Source organism: Orycteropus afer, unplaced genomic scaffold (assembly GCF_000298275.1).
Source record: "Orycteropus afer afer isolate SDZICR_OR568_19922 unplaced genomic scaffold, OryAfe1.0 scaffold00156, whole genome shotgun sequence".
In the NCBI taxonomy this organism is placed as follows: Eukaryota; Metazoa; Chordata; class Mammalia; order Tubulidentata; family Orycteropodidae; genus Orycteropus; species Orycteropus afer.
Window position 1 is genome coordinate 7,729,756 of NW_006921743.1, and position 6,170 is coordinate 7,735,925.

Below are 6,170 nucleotides of genomic sequence, written 5' to 3' on the forward strand. Positions count from 1 at the left end.
TTTGTGTTGTTGAAAAAAGGTGTTTGCAATGAACAAGTCGTTGGTCTCGCAAAATTCTACCATACGAGTTCCAGCATTATTTCTGTCACCAAGGCCAAATTTTCCAACTACCGGTGAACCCAGGAAGGTTTACAGACCTACAATCCCTTGAATGAAAAGGAGACCAGGTCACCTTGATGATGGACCCTACTACACTGTCAAAAATTTACACTGTTGATCTTTCTCCCAGCCTTCTCCAAGAGATCTATGGCCTTCTACCAGGGTGACTGTTCACTGGGGAAAAGGCAATAATCAGATCTTGGGAATTATTGGACACTGGCTTTGAAATGATACTAATCCCAGGACACCCAAAATGTCACTGTAGTCCACCAGTCAAAGTAGAAGCATATGGAGGTCAGGTTATCAAAGGAGTCTTAGCTTAGGTCCATCTCATAGTGGGTCCAGTGGGTCCCTGACCCATCCTTTAGTGATTTCTCCAGTTCCAGAATGCATAACTGGAATAGACATAGTCAATAATCAGAACAATCCCCACATTGGGTCCCTGACATATGGGGTGAGGACTTGTAACAGGGGAGTGGTAGTGTTCTCCCTCCTCTAACTTCAGGGAGAATGAGAATCAGCATCAGCATCAGCATCAGCCCAAAGTTGATTCCTATAAGGGGAAGTCAGACGTACCTCTGGTTTCTAAACTTATTACCAATTCTGACACCAGCCATCTTCCTGACAGCACTCTCTACTTCTCTGCTGTGTTCAATAATTCATTGCAGTGGCCACACAGAACTCTCAGGCTCTACTCACAATTGTGTGGTTTATTAAGGAAGTAACATGGGATCAGGATTAACTCAGAAGTAGCAGGAACAGGATCAATGTCAGAAAGTGCACAGGCAAGGCCTGGAAGGCTCCCTCAAAATGAAGAGTACATCCCTTGCTTCTTTAGTGTAAGACAGCTTTTTCTGTCTCATCTGGCCATGCAGGTCTCCTGTTGGACTCCTCAGAAAAGGCTTCCTCTTTGCCATATATGTCCCCTTTTGGCAGTGTGTGCCACTGGACTCTTTCTCTCAGGCCTCTGATCAACTTTAGTATTACAGTCCTTGACTCATATGACAGCACTTTTATCTCTGCTGGCAAGTCTTCTGCCAAAAAGGATGTAGTATGCTCGCTCTCTCGGCTTTTCTCTTCTCTTCTCTTTTTACCTCTTCTCCTTGCCTTTCAGTTATCTCTGTAAGGTTGGTTCCTTATATAGAGAAGTGCCTCAATTCTATTGGACAGATTTTATGCACCTTCTTTGCATAGTTACCAACCAGCCTTCTCTCTGGACTAACCTGATCAATCCCTTGACAAGTGGCTCCATCTATTTGCATAATAACTGGCATTTTCTGCTGGCAGGGACTGTCTTCTTCCTTGGGTAACTGAACAAGGGCAACTATAACAACTCTTCAGGGCCCAAGGGAAAAATCTCTCAAGCTTTTTTCTTTTTTTTTCCACAGAACCAAGATGTGTTAGGCTGGGTTCTCTAGAGAAGCAAAATCAGTAAAGCTTATATAAACATATGTTGTTGTTGTTGTTATGTGCCATCGAGTCGGACCCAACTCATAGCGACCCCTCCTTGGGTTTCCAAGGCAGTATCACTACAGAAGTAGATTGCCCCATCTTCCTTCCAAGGAGTGGCTGGTGGGTTTGAACCGCCAGCCTTCTGGTTAGCAGTCAAGATATAGAGAAAGATAAATTTATCTTAGGAAAAGGGCTCATGCACTTATACAAGCTGGCAAATCCCAAGTTCTTGGATCAAACGTCAGGCTGGAGGCTCTTCTCAACTCACGCAGCTGCAGGGGCTGACGAGCTCAAGGTTGGCAGGCAGCACACCAGCTATTGACTCCAACGAATGATGAATCCAAAATATCCAGGTCTAATGGTAGATTGTTCGCTCATGGACAATTGTACACAGCACAACAAGATCCTGATCCACAGAAAAGTATCTCTTTTCCCAAGATGTCCATAAATATATTGGAAGCAGGCCACACTCCTAGGGAACCTCCCTTTCCACAGATTGACTGCTCAAAACATTTACATCTGATCCTATCCTGGGAATAACCCACATTACAACTGCTTAAACCACACAGAATTGTGGTCCAGCCAACTTAACACACAGGTCCAACTATCACAGTACACCCCTTGTCAACTTGGCAGTTGTACACATCTTCTGAACTACACATAATCTCTAAAAAAGGACAATTGTAAGTCATATTTGCACCTAACATGATACGCTAACATGCATACAACCAAAACAAATTAACCTTATTTATATCTCACAGTTCATAAGAGAAGAAAACAAAAATATTTTATATACATATACAATGAAGAAATATAACAATCACAGTCCTCATTTCTGCAACTGGTCACATGGTCGTAGCTGATACTCAGAACTACCTTCTTTCGGAACCCATTCTGTAGTTCCCTTGCCCTCAGCAAGCACCTCAGCTGGTCTTGGTTCTTTGCCTGGTGGGGTGACCCAAACCTTCATTCCTGAAGGTTCTGGGCCATTAGTAGCAATATCAGAATTGAGTTGCTGTAATTTTCCATAGACCTTAATCACACGGCATGGTAGTACTAAAAGACATCCTAAGAATCTCCTGTATTCCAGACATAGTCTTCTTTACCTCCATTATGTAATGTCAATCCAATTTTCCCTTGGTAATCAGGATCTATCACACCAGATAGTACAGTTATGCCCTTCTTTGTCTGTTGATCCAGAGGCATGAGGAAGCCAAAATGAACAGGTGGCATTCATAAATTCCAGTTCAATGCAATCAGTGTTCCTTCCTTTGGGACTAAGATCTCCAGACCCACAGAGCATAGGGTAGCAGGGGCAGGAAGCAAAAATATTTTGAGTGGGTCACTAGGGGTAATAGTGAGTGGTACCACTCCCATTTTCACCCCTTGGTTCCTGGACCTGTGAATCCTGGCTATTGGAGAAACAGCACCGTATACTGGATGCTGGTTTAGAGCATATACAGCATCCTGGAGAACATTGCCCCAACCTTTCAAGGTATTGCCACCTAGCTGGTGCCACAATTGTGTTTTCAGTAGGCCATTCCATAGTTCTATCAAGCCAGCTGCTTTAGGATGATGGGGAACATGGAAAGACCAGTGAATTCCATGAGCATAGGCCCATTGCTGCACTTCATTTGCTGTGAAGTGAGTCCCTTGATCCGAAGCAATGCTGTGTGGGATACCATGATGGTGGATAAGACATTCTGTAAGTGCACAGATGGTAGTTTTGGCAGAAGCACTGTATGCAGGGAAGGCAAATCCATATCCAGAATAAGTATCTATTCCAGTAAGAGCAAAATGCTGTCCTTTCCATGATGGAAGTGGTCCAGTGTAATCAACCTGCCACCACGTTGCTGGATGATCACCCCAAGGAATGTTTCCATATTGCGGACTCATTGTTGGTCTCTGCTGCTGGCAGATTGGGCACTCAGCAGTGGCGGTAGCCAAATCAGCCTTGGTAAGTGGAAATCCCTGCTGCTGAGCCCATGCATAACCTCCAACCCTGCCACCATGGCCAATTTGTTCATGAGCCCATTGAGCAATGACAGGAGTATTTGGGGAAAAGGGATGTCTGGTTTCCACTGAATATGTCATCCTATCCACCTGATTGTTAAAGTCCTCCTCTGCTGAGGTCACCTTTTGAGTGGGCATTCACATGAAACACAAATATCTTTACTCCTCTGGTCCATTCAGAGAGATCTATCTATATACCTCTTCCCCATACATCCTTGTCACCAATTTTCCAATCATGCTTCTTCCATGTCCCAGATCATCCGGACAAGCCATTAGCCACAGTCCATGAATCCATATACAATCACACATCTGGCCATTTCTTGTTCCATGCAAAGTGAACAGCCATATGTATGGCTTGAAGTTCTTCCCATTGGGAGGATTTCCCTTCACCACTGTCCTTCAAGGAAGTCTCAGAAAGGGGCTGCTGCTGTCTACTTTCAAGTGGTGCCTGCATATCATGCAGAACCATCTGTAAAGCAAGCATGAGTTTTCTCTTCCTCAGTCAACTGATCATAAGGAACTCCCCATGAGGTCATAGGTTCAGACTGGGAGAGGGAAGGTAATGTGAATGGAGTGGAGACCATAGGCAGTTGAGCCACTTCCTCATGCAACTTATTTTGCTTTTACATCCTGCTTGAGCCCGATCTCTGATATATAATTTCAATTTAATGATTGAGTACTGCTCTGCACATCCAACTTTATGAGTCTGTGGGTCAGACAACACCCAGTTCATGATGGGTAGCTCAGGCTTCATGGTGACTTGGTGGCCCATGGTTAGGTATTCAGTCTCTACTAAAGCCCAGTAACAAGCCTAAAGCTGTTTCTCAAAAGGAGAGTAGTTAGGACTTCCAGTAAGATGGAAGAATAGGTGGACAAGCAACACAGACCCTCTTCAACAAAGAAAAGAAAAACCAATTGACAGAGATACAGAAGATAATCCTGAAGCTCTGAGCTTTAAGAGCAACTATACAGAAGTGGATTCCACTAGTGGAAAAACCTGAACGAAAACAGTGGTACAGAGACAGTTGGAGCTTGGACTGTAAGCTATTCCCACAGGACCAACAGCCTGAATAGTTCCAAGTGGTGCTGGGACCTGAGAATTGATCTGCAAAAGATCAGCCCTGGTCACCAAGGGCTGCAGGGAAGATTGCGCTGGTGGCCTATAACTAGGAAGGGAAACAGCAAGATGGGAGACAACCTGAGCTGTTGACTTTCCAGGAGTATGCAGCCATTTTGATTGTTTGTTTGATTGTTTCCATGCAGCAGCCATTTTGGATATTTAAAATGACTGAGGGAGCAGCCTTTTGAATGCTTATAAACAGCATCCATTTAGATATTTAAAGTGACTGAGGGTGCAGCCATTTTGAATCTTTACAAGTGGCAACCATTTTGGATTTTAAAGTGATAGCATCCTCATTCAGATTCCAGAGACCTAGGAATAAGCTCTGTTTGCCAAGGGCAGCAGGGACATATGAGAGGCTGATAACAGGAAAGGAGATAGGTAGTGAGTGTATAAGTGCTGCCCACTAGCAAATAGAGGAGCACAGCACAGTACCCTGCTTGTATAGATAACATACAACCGAAACAAAGAAAACAAAACTCATGGGCAAGTCACTCCAACATACAATCACCAATTAAATATGAACACAAAAATGTCAAAGTGCCTTGGAGGCAACAGATAATCACAGTCCACACAAAGAAGATAAAGTAGGAGAAACAAGGGACCAGGATATGAACACAAAACATATCCCTGAGGAAGACTCAGCATTGGGACTCCCTGATAAGGAATTCAAAAGAATTATATTTAAGTATCTTCAATGAATTGAGAGACAGAGCAAGTAAAACACAGAGAAAACTCTAGAACAATTTCAAAAGACAATACAAAAACAAAATGACAAAATAAATGAAAAATTAGAATTGATACAAAATCTACACACAGAAATCCAGAAGATTAATACTAAATTTACAGAAATAGATAAGATATTGAATGGGCAAACGAGCAGAACTGAATCAATTGAAAACAGAATTAGGGAGATTGAAGGCAAATACATGAACACTTCTTTGGAAAGGGATCAATCAGAAAAAAGAGCAAAACAAAATGAAGAAAACCTAAGGTTCATATGGGATACCATCAAAAGGAATAAACTACATGTAATCAGAATTGCAGAACAAGAAGACACAAATAAAACCACTGAGAAAATTATCCAAGATTTGTTGGAAGAGAATTTTCTTGGTATGATGAAAGATGAAAATATATCCTTTCAGGAAGTCCAATGAACCCCAAACAGGATAGACTCCAAAAGAAATCACCCAGACATATCATCATCAAACTTACTAAAACCAAAGACAAAGAAAGAATCATGAGAGCAAAACAAGAAAAATGAAAAGTTACCTACAAGGAGCAACCAATAAGACTAAGCTCAGATTTCTTGGTAGAAATCATGCAGGTGAGAAGACAATGGGATGGTACATATAAAATATTGAAGGAGAAAAATTTCCAACCAAGAATTATGTACCCAGCAAAATTGTCCCTCAAATATGATGGTGAAATTAGGACATTTCCAGATAAGCAGAAATTAAGGGAATTTGTTAAAACCAGACCAACC

At 42.4% G+C, this 6,170-nt stretch overlaps 1 pseudogene; it reads left to right on the forward strand.

The window, feature by feature from the left end:
• LOC122150512 overlaps nt 1–6,170 on the forward strand; it is a 50,734-nt pseudogene that overhangs the window by 5,356 nt on the left and 39,208 nt on the right.